Source organism: Serinus canaria, chromosome 2, assembly GCF_022539315.1.
Source record: "Serinus canaria isolate serCan28SL12 chromosome 2, serCan2020, whole genome shotgun sequence".
Lineage (NCBI taxonomy): Eukaryota > Metazoa > Chordata > Aves > Passeriformes > Fringillidae > Serinus > Serinus canaria.
In genome coordinates, this window is record NC_066315.1 from 112243142 (window position 1) to 112260695 (window position 17554).

Here is a 17554-nt window from a genome sequence, read left to right on the forward strand (position 1 = left end):
TGAGTGCAAGCCCAAAGAAAACCTTTCTGCCCAGGGCAGGCAAGGAGACCTTAGTGCCAAGTTTTAGAGATGCCAAAAGTTTCTGAAAATATTGAAGACTTCTGAGGATCGTGGAGGAAAAGAAACTGGTGATATTTAGGACAAGCTCATGTGCAAGCACTGAAGTTTGTCTGTAATTTGAAAATATAAAAAAAGGTGAACTCATGAACAAATAAAAATTTTGACAGAGCTGTTCCAGTGCAAACCTGTTCTCTTTACATCCATACCAATGCAAACATAAAAAACTCAAGATGGAAGTTACACTGATCTTAATCAGATTGTGCAGAGGGCATTTTGGAGTTATGAGGGCTACAGAGGGATCTGGAGCTGGCACAGTGTAGGGCACAGAGTAAAGGTGTAGATCTGAGTGCATGATATTCTGCTTAGTTCAAGGTAAAACAATAAGCATCAGGGAAAAAAATGTGTACAGGAACTAACAATGAAGGCAACTGAAATAAGTGTATAGAAGGCCAACATGCTCTAGAATTGGATGCATGTTGATTTTGCTTCAAGCCACTGTCTCTACAGAGGAGGTTAAGGACTACAGAAAATGCTTATTATACTTAATAGAGACATAATATATTGGCAATAAAGTTCCTTATTCACATTCATGTCAAGACTAATTACATTCATAGTAGGGAAAAGGACGAAAGCTGACAAACTGAAGTTTGCAAATATCACAGGATGTATCAGAGATAAAAAAGCATTTCCAAAGTCATCTAGGAACTTCTATGAATATGGATTTTACATAGTAATTTTGGCAGAAACTAATGCTAACTTTCCACAATCAGTTTTTAAAAAGAACTGAACTACAGATTACTAGTAAGGAAATTAAGTTTAAATCAGATAAATTAACTACACATTTAAATATATTTATTAAACAGAATTAAATCTCTAACTGTTCAGTTTCATTCAAAATTAAAGTGACATCAGCATGGTATGACATAATTTTCAAAGACAATTAAGCAAATCCAAATTAAGGCTGTCTTAGCCCTAAGAAAAGGGAATCCCTGTAGGTGTTCAATCTAATCTAAACAGCCGTTTTCACACATTCCTTTCTTAATAGTGTGTAGTTTATTCTCTGGGCTTCTTTGAATTGACCCAGAAAGAATTTTAATAATGGATGAAAAATCTCAAGTCAGATCCAATATTCTTTATACAGGACAAACTCCCAGAAGCTTAATAAATCACAAGGAATACTTGACTTACGATATTTGTTTTCCAGAGGATAACAAATTAGCAACAGCTATGCCTCAGATTAACAAATAAAAGAAAGGTTATTAACTAACAAAGAAACATACTGAGTTAAAAACAGAAACTTAAGTTTATGCAACAGTTCTGGCAAATATCTGTTTATACATTATCAACTAAAAGCAGGTGGGACTCACCCATTTTTTTCTATTATGAGATGTTCTACACTGATCCTTTATCTGAATTTGCTCTGTGCTATTATGCTTGGAGATTAAAGCATCTTTTACTTCAATATCAGCTACACATATTTCTTCATAGCAATTCCTTGTTAAAAAAACCAGATTACCTTCTTTCCCTAGAGAACGTTATCTTTCTATTATTTACTGCTTTCTTTCCATTAGAGCACTTTAATAGGCCTATCCAATACACAAAATTATACAACTGACCTCTTTAAGGAAGATCAATTTTTATTTCTCTTACATTATTGCACGCTGTTTACAGCACTTCATGTGAGATCAGAACCAGAATGACTCGTAAATAAAGAAGCAGAGCTGTTGCAAGCCAAAATGTTTGAATGAACAACAAACATACAAAAGTATCTTTCAAATGGAACTTGAGAGAACTTTCAAACTTGTAAATAAATTTATCAGTTACATTTCTTTTGTGTGTCATAAATAAGTAGTGAACAGAGCAGAGAGCATCACTGCCTAACATTGCAAATTCATGATCTAGTCTCGTCTCTCCCTACTTAATCAATTTCCTATCAAAAATAGTTACATTAAATAGTAATTCATATTTTTAAAGCAAAATTCCTTAGGTAACTTCCTCATGGAATTCTTTGCAACTCTAATGTACATCCATTTTTAAATACTACAGATACTTGCAACCCTTCAGTAAATTCAATATGCAGAGAAATAGTTTAAAAACTCCACCATGTGCCCTTCAGGCATCCCACAGCAGCTTCTAAACTCCCTTTACAGTTATAAAATTCACATACCATTTTTCATTTTCTCTTTGAAGTGCACTCACACAAATAATGACTTCTGAATTTCCCAATGTTTCTTCTTTAATGTGGGGAAACAAATTAATTCAATAAATTTATTTTGCAGAACTTCTGCTTATAAATATTCCCTGGATTTTCTCATATCACTCAGTGAAATGGAGTGAGTGCTTTGTTGTAGCTCTAAAATTTTCTTCTGAGAAATTGCTTAAGGAGTTGTTTTCCTGTCTACATTTCATTAATCATGTGTTTTTCTATATAGAAAATGCTTATGTATCCAAGTGTTTCATTTCGGTACAAGAGTTAAAAAAAATCTTTTTAAAGTATGTCCTTTTTTCTTGTTTGTTTAAAGTCTCTTCATGTTTTAATATTTTATGAATAAAATGACAGTGGTTCTGAAAATGCAAATTTTTTTGCAGGCAAAATATGAGCTTATTTATATCCTGTCACAGGAAAAAAAATTCTAATACAACAGAAAAGATAGATATAGAGTCATAGAATCATAGAATAGTTTTTATTGAAAAGGATCTTCAGGACCATCTAGTTCCAGCCTCCTTCTCACAGGGAGGTGACTTCCACTACAGGTTCTCAGGGCCCCATCCAATCTGGTCTGGAGCACTTCCAGAGATAAGGCATCCACAGCTTCTCTGGCAACCTGTTCCAGTGCCTCACCTCCCCTACAGCATAGATTTCCTTCCTAATATCTAACCTAAACTTTCTTTGAGTTTAAAGCCATTCCCTCCTGTTGCACGCTATAACACCCCAACAAAAACACCTTCCCAGTATTCCTGTAAGCCCCCTTCTGAGCTTTCCCAGAAGCCTTCTCTTCTCCAAGCAGAACAACCCCAACACTCTCAGCCTGCCTTCATAGGAGACAGTTGTAAAATTGAAAAATTAAACATTTCCTCCCAGCAAAATACACTGCATTCATGTCTGTTGGATTTCGCTGGGCAAATTTCTAATGTGAAAGTCAATTTTTCCAGGTTTCAGTGCACTCTGTCATGAGCAGTGGAGCTGTATTTCAGAAATTCAGTCACAGTAACATCAATATCATCTCTGCTGGTATGAGAGGGATCAAAAAATCATTAACACATCTATTAAAGGCCTTTTAATCATATCCCTCTCTTGACATATCTGCAGAAGCATGTGTCAGCCCTAGAAGTTAAGCCATGGTATTTTCACAACCTGGCAGCTGGAAGTTTTCAGAATTATCTGGTACTCAGGTCTGCCTGATCTTAAGAGAGGAAAGCTGTTCCCCATGTTACACTCTCTTCTTGCAAGTTCTTCCTTGCAAAACCCAAAAAAACATATTGCTAAATCATTTGGCTGAAAAAGGTGCATTCATATTTTTCCCTCTCATGTTTATTTTTTTCATAACATCATATTTTTACTTAGACCTTCATAAATGCATGTTTTCTCACCCATGATCTCATGCTATTAATAAAAGAAACTGCATCGTTTAAACCGAAACATTTTATTTAATTGAAGTGCTAGCTGCTCTTACATATGTAATAATTGCAAATTGCCTAGGCAACCTGCTTAACTATGCAAGACAAGAGAAATCCTCTGGCTCTGACAGCTTGCACATAATCACTTTCTTCTTGCATGAACAGCAGAGATCTATGCATCCCTGTGGTACCCTGCCCTCACTTCACCTGCTGCACAGAAGGCTGATGCTGGCCTTGGGAGCTGTGCCTCTTTAGACTGCTCTTGCAGGCAGTGGTGGGATGTGCAAGCCTCCCACGGATAGGTGAGAGTCATGCATTTCTTCTGTTGCTCCCTGAAGAAACCTGAGCCAGTGATCCCAAACAGACTGGATGTGCCCCAGCAGATTACAATGAGCCCACCGTTCATGTCTCTTACCTCAATGGCTTGTTCAATATGGGGAAATCATTTGGAAGTCTTCCTTTCCAGATTAAGCCTTTCCCCAGGTCCATTCTGGGTGAAACTGCTGGTAAGAAAACCTACTGGCAAGTTTGTTTGTATAACCTTAAGCTACATGCTTCTTTCTGAAAACTGACAGTACTGTGTTAGAATATTTTTCATACTGATTAGTTAGCTGACAAGTGATATTCCTGTGGATTTTAGCCCTATATGTAAGCACCAACAAGCCAACTTGATTTGTTTTCATCTCATTTTTAATAAAATTTAAAATTCTACTTTAAGTGAAGCCACTTTTTACATAAAGTAGATATTCATGAGGCTGACAAAAACAAATAGCCACCCAAGTAAGCTGAGTCCAGTTGAATTAAAGACCAGAAGTGTGTGGTCAGGTGGAGGCAGATTTGAGCAGTGGCTGATTTACCACACCCTGGTACCAATTTTAACTACAAAACATCTTGCTCTTCAGTGTGGCATTGAGTTAAAAAGTCTCTTGCCTTTTAGTTGCACAGTTACAACCATCTTTTCAGTAGGGATGTAGCACAGTTGTGTATTTAGAATTTTTCCAGAAGAAAAAAATAGCATCCTAATATTTTCAGTGTGATACTAAAAAAAGCAAGAGATAAGTATGGAAAACAAACTCCAGTATAAGTAGTTATGTTTGTCTTTAGCATTCATTTCCAACAGTCAAGAAAAATTCAACATAAATCCAAATTAGTAACTTACAGTACCAAATTACAGCAATCTAGGATGAACTACTCAGTAGAACAGAGATTAGATTCAACTACTCTTGAGAAACCATAAATTCATCTAGATTCTATATTCTATTTAGGAGAAAAAAAAAACAGCAAAGCTTTCAAATGCTGAAGAAAAATTTTAGAGGTTGAATTATACTGGAAATGTTCTCAGAAGTCTGTGAATTGGTTTTCTTTTCAGTGCAGGACTTTGAAATATGTTAATTTTAGTGCTCTCTCATATTCCATTTTCTTTGCCTATGTGGAGGCCTCACTTTGGCTTTGGTGAGGTTTTACATTTATCCTTGAGCAGAGTTTGAAGTTTATAATTAAAAAGCATGAAAGGGTTATGAGAAACTTAACAATTGTCTCCATAAAACCAGTATCCCAGGAACACTGATGGTGTGGATCATGGATGGAAGTGCTCGAGTAAGGAACAAGGAACAGGCAGAAAAGGTTGCATTATCACAAATAAGTGCTACATCCAAGCATAAATAACTGTTTGAGCAAGAGATACTTGTCAGGAGATAGAAATTATCATAATGGCTAAAAATGAAAAAAAAAAAGTTCTGGCAGAGAAGCTGAATAAAGAAATGAGTCAATGTCATTACAGTTATAATACCTATAATTCAGCATGAAATATAATTTGAAAGATATAAGCCTGGGGAAAAAATTCTGAGATAAATTTTTTCTAGTGTTCTGTATAAGTTATTGGCAAATGTAAAATCTGGGTGGCAAAACTAAAACAATAATCAGTCATTTTGTCACTATCTGGAGGGCACTTTTGAGGTGCCTCTAATTTTGTTACATCTCAGAAATCCATAAAAACCAGGACAAAACTAGTCAATCAGGTTAAAAAGTGTTTTGAATTAGTTTATTAACATGTCATATACTACTTTTACATAGTTTCATGAATGGAGATTCATGATGGTTTAGGTGGGTACGGAAAAAGTTTAAGATCCTCAGTCTCAGTATCTCTGTTCTCTACTGAACTACAGGTTTGTGTTTAAGGTGCTTCTTAGCAGCTGTTACTTACTAGCTCTTGGTTTTGCTACATTTAGCTCTGAGAGTTTGCCAGTCATTCTTTGATAATCTTTTGGTTGCCCAATCTTGTAAATTTCTAAGAGCAAAAAATCATAGAATTGTAAAATATTCTGAGTTGGAAGGGACCCAACAGGATCATTGAGTCCCTGCCCAGGACATCCCCAAGAGTCACACCATGTGCCTGAGGGCATTGTCCAAATGCTTCTTGAACTCTGTTCAGTTTGGTGCTGTGACCACTTCCCTGGAGAGCCTGTTCCCAGCCACCCTCTGGGTGAAAATCCTTTCCCTGATATCCAGCCTAAACCTCCCCTGACTCAGCTTCACACCATTTCCCTGAGTCCTGTCACAGGTCACAAGAGCAAAGAGATCAGTATAAAAGATGGCAGAGTAGCTTCTGTATGAGGTACTTGGAGCTGCTCATTATAAACCTCAGCATTTTCAGTGTAGTCTCAGTACCCTTGTTCAAAAGCATTTCCCCTTTTTAAAAAGCATTCATCCCTATCTTCTTAGTGGAAGTTCAGTAGAGTCTACACAGCCTACAGAGAGTATTCTTCTGAAAGAAAGAAGAATATTTATATTCAACTGCAAATACAGGTGTTTCTGTGATTTTCAATTATCTACAGTACATCAAAACCATGATTTCCATCAGCTTACTTATATCCTTGTCTCCACATTTGCATCTGCCCATCTGACAGGGAGGTAAGGAATACAAGATGTGTTTTAAGACCTACATTTCTAAGGAAGTTATCTCAAAAAACTGTCCAATTTCTAATGGCTACCTTCTAATTCTTCCCCCTAGAATTCTCATATACTGGACAAAGGGTAAGCCACATGTGAGAGATGATATCAAACTAAAAAAATTAAGGTCTACAGCATGCCCACAGAAGACTTCAGGGTTACCCAACATTTTTCTCCAGCCACCTCAATGTTCAGAAAGGTCAAAGTTCACACGTACGGCCCATCTGAACTGTTGCATGCACCTGCAATGTATGGCAGAAATGCCTGCAGAGGAGCCAAAAATTTCAACAGAATTATGTGGTTTTAAAGGTCTTTTAAAAAAAAAAAAAAGAGTATGGCAAAGTAAATAACTCATCAGCATTTGGAAGCATAAACACCAGAAGGAGCCCTGAAGGAGATGTGTCTTACTGCATTTTAAACAAATACCAAGGTAGGTAACTTGCATGATAAACACACTGCAATTTGATTTCAGTAATTTATTAAATTAACTAAACCATATTTGTTTATCTCAATTACCAAAATTGCATAAGTTGTCACGCTATTTTCTAGCACCATTTCAGTCTCAAACATGAATTATGGAGGTGAATGTCTGTTGTTTTCTCAAATGTTTTTGTACCACAGTCCAACACAAGAATATATGCTCCCTGAGTTTTCTGAGTGGAAATAAGGTTATGCAAACACATCATTCACCATATTTTCTCCCATCATATGATACATAGATCCTTGCACTCACTTCTAGTTCTAATAAAAGTACTTACTTGGATGGCTTACAAAAGAACCACCAGATTTTAAATCATCAGATCTGTGTTCAAGGAGCACACCTGCACCCCATCACTGCAGTACCTAAGTCACACACAGCTGTCATGTGTAGAAAGGGGCTTTAACACACTTTTTCTCTACATGTCTCTCATATTAGGTCTTGGTTCACACTTCTAACCATTAACCATATAGGCAGAGAGTTCCTGCTCCATCCTGCTCAGACCTGTACTAGGGCACTTTCTTCAGCCACAATTTCAGCTGTGAAATTACTTTAGTCCTACAGACCATCTTTATAAAGGCATTTGAAGAAGTAGATATGCCTTAAGTGCCTTTTAAAACATACTGGCACCCAACTTCTTCAAGGAGTCAGCTGCCTCAACATTTCCACATTAATCTTGCTTGCAACTACCTTGCAAATTTTGCCCACCTGATCTCTTTGATCTCAAAACAAATTCCTGGGATGCTTCTGGGAGCAAGCTCCAGTTTTCTAAATGCTGTTTCAGGGCACCTGCAGGACCATCTTTCACTCTTGCAGCTATTAATTAAAGAGTTATACTGTAGGCTTTGAAAGGGAGCAAAAAATTAACAGCTTTTTCTTCTTTTCACAGCCAGTTTCCACCAATGCAAGTTTCCCATGGATACTATTTATCTTCACTTAAATTTATTAAAGCAAATTAACAATATGGTGTGGAATAGAGCTAGCATCTGCACATGCACTTATGCCCAACACCCTGAGGTTTGGCATATGATACCTTGAAAAGTGAACTCTTACACCAAGCCTCAGATCAATCAAAAATATTGCCTACATGAACTCATATTAACAAAGCAGAGGGTAAGGAAATGAAGAACTGTAAAAACAGGATAGCTCTTTTCATCTGAAAGCAGATGCTCAGGCTGCCTGAAAAACAATAATTCAATTTGTAACAACAAAACTGACACCACTTGAAAATGTTCAGGGAGGTAAGGAAAAATCTTCAAACACAAACCTGAAAAGCCTCCCATGCTTGGTGAGACGCTCACCCAGCTGGTTGCCTACTGGAGTTCCTCCTCCAGCAGAGCTGTAGGACACTTTTTGGCAGTGCTGTCATGGCGTCTCTCCTGCTTCACACCACTTGTGTCCTTGGTGTTGGGTCTAACACTGCAGCTCTGACGCTGCCTGGGCAGGACCTGTTTTCTGAGGAACCCAGCTAAGAGGCTGTCCTGCCTTCACAGCCTCTTGCAGGAACATATCTTGTCTCAAGCCCTCCATGCAGATCATCTCTACCAAGGCATTAGTAGAGACCATTCCTGGGTCTCGCATCTATCCAGAAGTGAGGTCTCTACAACTCAAAATGAGTGCCAAAATGTTTTTTTCCAACCAGAGATGAAGCCACTGTCGAGGACATGGGAGATCCATATCACAGTCCGTGAACACCCCCTCTCTCCCCTCCTCCTCTTACTCATCCCTGGTAAGCACCTAAACTGTAGCCCTTCTGGAGGTTGTTGTGTTTGTTTTCACTAAAAATTCACCCTAAGAAACCTCCCCTGGAAAAGTTTTATTAAAGCAAACTCATTGAAAAAGAATTTCAGTTTTGACAAAGCAATACTTCCCAGTCATGACTACAACTCTCACGGCGGCATCCTAGGGCATTGCTGTCTCCTAGTTACTGGGATGTGGTGAGCTCTGTTTGCTGTTTACAAAAATAAAAGCACAGGCAGAAACTTTTTCTGACAGCTGTCAAAATTAGCAATAAGCTAGTTTTCAGTGAAGAAAGTTTCTGGCAAGCTGTCAACCAGAAAATTGAAAATCAGAAAGAGAACATTTATCAGACGTGAAAAACAAGTGTAGCATTTAAGCACATGCTTAATGGGAGGCTTGGTTTCACTGCATACAGCTCATCTGTGTAGAGGGGAAACAAACAGAAACTTGTATCTGCTTGGGAGAGAATGAAGGGAAGAGATTAGCTAACAAGGGGGAAAGTGCTGAGGGAATTTGCAGGAAGGTCTAACACATCCAGTTTAACTTGTTTATTAAGTTGGGAAATTCTGGATATAGCTCCCAGTCAAAGCCCTTTTTTGTCTGCCTGTTTTTGCATATCTACAAGGAAATTCACCTTACACTTGCTACACAAGTGTATTTATCTCCCCTGAGGACAATGAAGAATGTTGAACTGGAAAAGATTTAATCTAAACCCACAGAAGTTTGTCATATTTATCATGTCAAGTTGGAGTGTTGCTCTAGCAAAATCATCTTTCTACCACAGAGGCAGTGACTCTGCAGATGGAAAATCATCACACTTCTGAACCCATCATAAATATCAAACAGCACATTTGACCTCCTAATTTCTCACTGACTTTCAACACCAGGTGCATTTTGAAGCATGACACCAGACAATAGTTTTCTAGAACTGGTAACTAGCAGGATCATGTACTGAGGAAAACAAATATAAATGGCCTTCACACTGAGAGCACGGGACATGTTAGGAATACATGCAAGGTTTACAAATCACAATCCAGATGAAAGGAATCTAAGACCACTTAAGGAAAAAGTCATTTATTCCCATATGAATCCCTTTTTAATGCCATAGAATCACAGTATCTTAGAATGGTTTGGGTTGGAAGGAACCTTAAAGATCATCTAGGTCCAACCCTTCTGCCATGGGCAGGGACACCTTCCACTACTCCAGGTGCCTCAGAGCCCCATCCAACCTGGCCTTGAACACATCCAGGGATGGGGCATCCTCAGTTTCTCTGGACAGCATGTTTCAATGCCACACCACCCCCACAGAGAACTTCTTCCTAATACTTCATATAAACCAACTCCTTTTCAGTAGCCATTCCCCATATCCTTGTAAGAAGTCCCTCCTCAGCTCTCTAGTAGGCTCACTTCAGGTACTGGAAAGCTGCCCCAGAGCCTTCTTTTCCCCAGTCTGAGCAACCCCAACTCTCTCAGCCTGTCCTCATAGGAGAGGTGCTCCAGCCCTCTCATCATAATCATGACCCTCCTCTGGAGTCACTCCAACAGCTCCACACCCTTCTCATGATGGGGACCCTAAGGCAGGATGCAGCACTTCAGGTGGTGGAGAGGGGTTAGAACGACTCTCCAGAGGGGGAGAATCACCTCCCTCAGCCTGCTGACCCATCTCTTTCTGATGCAGCCCTGGATACAGTTGGCTTTCTGGTCTGCAAGCGCAGCCAGAAGGTGGGGAGGGAACCATCTGGCAAATTCATGCCAGACTGGCACCATAGAGCAGAAATTTCCTAAGCAGTGCATTCAGTTTGCAGTTTGGGTGCTATTTGTGGAAAACACCAACAGGGAAAAGACTGGTTATCTCACCCTGTTTATATGTGTGCTCTTCTCTCTCCTTGCAAATAATATTGTGATTCCTCAGAGGCTAGACTGAATGGTGTTCAAATATATATTTTAAGAGACAGATAATATTGAGGTTTTCAAAGGCACAGCAAGGATGGATCCTCATCTAAGAGGCTGAGTATGTCAGACCACCAGCAAGATGCCACTTTCCTCCAAAATAAAAGAGAAAAAGACCTACCCTGTTTTTTTCCACTTTCCTATCCTCTTTTTTTCTACTCCATCCATCATGGTGTTTTTCTGGAAGGAAATCCATATTCAGATCAGCTCTATTAATAAACAAGGCAACTTTGCCCAGCTCGCTACTCCTTCCCTGCTAAACAGCAGACTTCCATTCCTTTCTTCCATTTGTTAAAGCAATGACTCAGAGGGTTCTTCCAAGGCTGAAATACCCAGGATGTGTGAAATGTTCATACCAAATCAAGACACAAGACAGCTCACTAATTCATGAAGAGTTGCTAATATCATAATAATCCATCAATATTTTTCTTTCTGACAGATTTTGACCCATATTTCTGTTTGTAGGGGAGAGGAAATTAATTCCACAGTGCTCATCTCATGAAGACCTCTTTCCCCAAGCAATCACTTTATAAAAATTGCTCTCCAGGCCCTGCCTGAGGTTTTTCCAAGCTTTTAAGAGCAATAAAAATAGGTGGAAGAGCTAAAATAAAACATATTTTGTGTTTTCTTATGAAAAAAAAATCTAGCAAATAGTGAATATACATCAACAGAAAAGATATGCAAAGTCCACGGCCTGTTCCAAACTTTCCTATGGCATCTTCTGGCATGGCATATGCTCCCAAACAAAAGCAAAAAGTCAATTCTCCTGTGGTGTGTTGACCCTGGCAGGACACCAGGTGCCCACCAAAGCTGGTCTATCATTCTCCTCTACTGGGCAGTGCAAACAAATTATAACAAAAGCCTTGTGGGTCAAGATAAGCACAGGGAAAGAACACTCAGCAAGTATTGGCATGGGACTCAGGGGAATTAACTATATTGCCAAGCAAATGTCAGTAGGACAATAAGTACTTGCTGCAGAATAACATAATGCTTGTCCAATTTTTTTTAGCCCCATAAATGAGAAATACCACACTATAAAACCATACTACCTTTTCCAATACAAATTAAGAAACAAACAAACAAAAAATGTTTTACATGTTGTACAGTGGTTGTATGAGTGAACCTACTCTGGTATATTACATATATATCATATGTAGGATTCCAAATTTGTTTGCTTCTGTCCAGAACTGGTATGAATAGTTAAGCAGGTGAGGTCATGAAAAGAGCTCTGTATTACTCATCTGATACTAATGGGATTTGAGTTGCAACTGTGATCTTCATGGGGTTGTCATTAGGCCTATGTGACTTAACTGTATTTTATTCTCTGTTTAAAATTCATCTTTCAGAGTGAAATCAGAAATGTGTTTTCTGTCACATATAGAGCAATTACCCTTAGTACAAAGCCTGTGGAGAGAAAGGTCTGCTGTACTTTAAAGAATAGAATTTAACAAAAGCATTTACAGCAGTAGCACACTTTCTGTGTTTGGCCCAGCTGCCATTTAGTACTACAGAAACCTACATGCCTATATATGCCCAAATTTTTTGCCTTTTTTTTCATGCCGAGCCTTTGCCAAACCTAAACAACTCCTTGTTTAGATTATTCTTTTGCCTAAGAGTTGTGGTCTGGAATCCTCTCCTCTAGCTGCAGCCCGCAGCTCTCTTTGCAGATAGCAGCAGGCACAACCTTCCCAGGATTTCTCCTGGGAAAGGCAGTGAAAAAGAAGTGAAAACAATTCTTTTATCTTTGCTGCGCCTGCTGTTTAGCACATGTGGAATGTGTTACAGAGACTGTTTACAAAAAGTGATTTGTTAATTGGACTCTGGTGATGGTTGTTTGAATTGCTTGACCAATTAGGTCAAAGCTGTGTCGTGACTGTCTCTAGGGGTCACAGGTTTTTCTTTAGTACACTATCATTATAGTGTGTAATATAATATAGTATAGCTTAATAAAGCAATTGTTCAGCCTTCTGAAATCACAGGAGTCATTGCATATTATTCCCTGGCTGGGGGTCATCCAGCATCGATACTCTCCCACAAGCTTCTTGGGCTTCAACATCAAGAGCAGTTGCAGTTTGGTGCTCAAGCAGATGAAAATAGCATTGGAGTAAAAGCATTAACCTGGGGACACAGTACACGTACATCATGCTGGAATCCTGATCTGAGTCCTACCACATAAAATTTGTATCAATTGCTCAGCTGAAAGCTCTGTGAAAATGCACATGGAAAATCCTCTCAAACAGAAGGTTTGTTGAATATGTATATTGCAGTTTTAAATAGAAAGGCTTTTGGTTTTCACAGTATAAAACCAAATAAGGCTGTAACTGAAGTGCTCTCCTGGGATGAGAAGGCTTCTGTTCTCCCCCTGATCCCAGAGACAGTACATGCTTTTATTTTCATCAAGTGAATGAAATGACACTAAAGTCTTGTTTTGTGAAGAAAAATATTACTTTATAACATTCTATGTGATCCTATTATTATCATTATAATTACTTCTCACTTTTATGGCTGCTACTCTGAGGAATCAATTTGTACATACATCTGGGTTATGGCACTCACAGCAATAAAGCACTTTTAAAATGCATAAACAGAATTAAGAACCAACTGCAAAGTGCAGTAGAGTGGCTAAATGTCACTTTGCCCTGTCGGAAAAGAAAAGAGAAACTCCATTGCAGGGAGCACTGTATATACATACTTGCATATGGGGCAGAATTGTAACACCTGACAGCTCCCATAAGCAAAACCACCATATTTTAATGAGGTTCATATACCTGGAGGTAATCTCTGAGTTTTAGGCTTATATAGGAGTTAATAGAATGGAAGAAAAAAAAAAAAGAAGAAAAAACGTAAGATGGATTTACAGATAACAGTTTTATGCCTACATAATTTCTATGTCTTTTTTTTTAGTTATTCTTTTCACTAAAAAAGAAGACTGGAACTCAAGCAGGACTTGAAAGAAGGGGGGGGAAGGATACAGTAGGTAAGCCTAATTTCTATGCTGTCCACTCCAGACACTTCTTGCACCATGACACAAAACAGAGACAAGAAATATCAGACTGAGGAAAAAAGTGCTCCAAGAGCACAAAATACCAGCTTACCTGTTACAAATGGCAGCATATTAATGCTATTTTTCTGCTGAATTTTTCAATTAAGGCAGTTTTGGCCATAAAAATTCTTCAGGGAAGACAGAAGGAGGTATATGTCCCTAAAATGCATCCTGCCATTCCCAGGGCTAATTAACAGTGGTTTTTGCCAAGTATATTACAGTACATTACTTCACAGTACAAGCTTATTTTCACTGATCAATCAAATATTTGTCCAACAGATGCAGACTTTCAAAGCTGTCTTTCAGATCTCAAGAAACAAGATAAATATAGTAAACTGATTTTTTTTTGCCCATACTAAGCATTTACTGAAGAGCAAGATTTAGTTGCAGGTCTATCATTAGACTGCCTTCATGACTGCTTCCTGGTGTTGCTTTCTGAAAAGCTTATTGTACAGGAAAGTATTTAAAAATGATAGTGGCTGTTTTGGAGACAGACAGCTTAAGTATTTACTTTAATGAGAGACAATTTGGGAGGAAATGTATCAGCAATAATAAGTACTTTTCTTCCAGGACATTATGGCCTCTACCAAGAAAGTCTGCAGTATTTTACAGTAGTTTCCAAACTCTTCTTTTACCTTGCACTGTTCTCCCACTCTGCCAAATGTTTTGTACTTCAGTATCAGGGTTGTCTACTTTATCTCCATATGTCAAAACCCTCTAAATTGTTTGCTTTTTCAAAGCTTTTAAAACACATTTCAGCTAATTTGAAGAAAAATCAGTTGCCTTATAATATATAGAAGTGAAATTTATAAAATCAGAGTTTATAAATTAAAAGCACAAAGAAATCTTGTATACCCATACATAGGTACACAAGTGCTCACAACCTCTATTTTTCATGTCTCCTAGCCTCTGTACACTTATCCTAAGCAACTGCTGTCACTGTCAATACAATTTCCTCTCATACTATGTACCCACTATCAAGCCTTCACACTATTAAATCACTAATAGACAATAATATCTCCAGGAGGTTTGCGACAGGGTTTGCTACATATTTGCAGTACAAAGCTGTAGGTATTTTGGTATTCCTTTCAGTAGAGAAGTAGCAACCTAGATTCCTACAGCCATCAGTCTGCCACAGGGCTTATTTACTGAGGAAGGAGATGGGTGTTTTTCCCTTCTGTAGATCCCTAAGCCCATCTGAGATGTGCCATTGCTATAAATAGAATTGGAAACTGAATAAGAGAACTTGTATTTACTGCCAATCAAAAACCAGCATTGGAGAGAAAACAGACTGAGCAGGCTAGTAACTAGTAACTTCCATGATTGTTTTCCAGAAATGGTTGTCCTGACTCCAGCTGGGTTACCATTAATTTTCTTCCAACAGCAGGTACAGTGCTGTGTTTTGGATTTAGTAGGAGAGTGTGTTGATAACACACTGATGGTTTAGCTGTGGCTAAGCAGGGCTTTCTTACCCTGAGTCAAGGACTTTCCAGTTCCCCATGCTCTGCCAACAGGCAGGTGCACAAGAGGACAGGAGGGAGCTCAGCCAGAACAGCTGACCCAATCTTGCCAAAAGAAAATTCCATGCCACAGGATTTCATGCTCAGTGTATAAACTGGGAAAACCTGGCCAAGAGGAGCCAGGCACAGTGTGGGATGGGCTGGGCATTGGCCAGTGGGTGGTGAGTGATTGTATTGGGCATCAGGTGTCTGTCCTGGGTTTTATTTTTCTGTCACCTTTTTATTACTAATAATATTGATATCAGTATATTTTACTTTGTTTCCATTATTAAACTGGTTTTATCCCAACCCTCAAGTTTTTTGGAGGGGCAGGAATGGGCAGTGAGAAGTGACTCCATTGCTCTTTGTTGCCAGCTGGGGTTAAATCACAGTGGTGTAACCCAATGCTGAGGAGCCCTTGCACACAGTGGGACAGGTTTTACCCAACACAGCAGGAAAAGCAGCTCCTAGTGCCTGCACACTCTTGTATTAGCCACACAGCTGGACACCAAAACACTTTTAACTAAGTGATCAAAGTCTGCAGCCTGAGATCATTCCACCTTGCATGTCAGGGCTTTATGTAGCAACAGTTCCCAAGCCACATGCAGTCCAACAAAAAGAAAAACCCAAGCCAAAATACTTTGATTCAGTCAGTTGAAATATCTTCCAATCTATCACTCTGGCATTGAATAGATGTGCTCCCTATATTGTATTGCACACCTGTAAGAGCCATTTAAAAATCATCCAGACACAATTACTTTTTGACAGATTACATAACTTATCACTAGCTCAATCAATTTTGCTGAATCAGCATTTTCTTCTGAAGAAAAAACTTAATTGGGAAGACATATTTACAATTATTATGTTTGATTAAGAATTGATAAACAATTAAGGAAAATAAAATCCCAACACAATCTCCCTGTCTTCCTTGCAAAGACTACATTAATTTAGCAGAACCGAGAGGAATTCTGGCTCAAAATGGTGTGTTTTCCCTTTGCCTTTCACAGGACAAAAATTTCATTTTCAGTTTTCCTCTGATTTTCTCATCATGTTGAAACATTGCTCATTCACTAAACTTGGGGTTTCTCAGCATCTAAGCATCATTTCTCTGCGATGTGTTGGTCTGTCCTGAACCAGAACACCAAATATATCTTCCAAATAAAAGATTTCTCAGTTAAAAGAAGCAGAAACCCAGAAAGTGACATATTAGCTATCCACACTAGTTGACTGATTGGAATTCAGCCCCACAAGCAGGTCCATGACCATGCTTTTGCAGTATTGAATTTCTGGAACCTCCAAAAAGAAAGAGAGGTAAGCATGGGTGCAGCAAGTACAACCAATTCCCAGGCAGCCTGCCTGTGTCTGCCCCACATTGCCATCCTCCAGGGCCCATGGGACAGCACAGCCTGTCCCTGCTGCCCCATTCCCCACCCAGACCTACTCGCAGGCCAGGCAGCTCCTAGCCTGCCTTCACCTCTTGCTGCATCCTGGAGCCAGCAGAAGAGAGAGAGAAAATCATTGGCTTGGAGTTACAAAGTGAAGTGCTTTGCAATGGGAATTCAACCATCTAGAAGCAGATTCTGTGAGCAAAAGTAGTATCATTTTTAATGTATTTTCTCATGTGCTAAAGATACCTTGGCCAGTTTTCTGCTGTTTTTCAGTGAAGTGCAGTAAGCTGCTCAATTTGACAAGAAAACTTCCAAGACACCTTTCTACTGCATTCAGACTAATTTGGCTGTTAATGTACAATGATAGAAATAAACCTTAAGGACACATTCCTATAACATTTTGCAAGCTTAATTGTTAGGAAGTTATCATTTCCTCCCACTGTGACAGAAATGATGATCTCCTTCTTAAAAACATAAATCTAAAAAATATTATTAGAAGCCTCCTTTTTGCAAATTAAGAACACTGATTTTTCATTACAATGCAAAGAATTGCACATAATGTGTAGAACAAAAACCCTATTCAAGCACAGACTTACATATGCAAATGGTAAGTCATGAACAGGAACACAGGTTATTTTGAATGAAAATAGTTCATTAGATTCTAGTTCTTTCCCATTTCACTTGCTCCTAACTTGATAAATACCTTAGATTTTCAACTTTACTTTAAACATTCTCTTTTTATGGCCATTTAAATGTCAGGACTTAGTTTAGAAAGGTAGATGCATGTTAAAAAAAAAGAATGATTGACAGAACAGGAGGTGAGACTCAG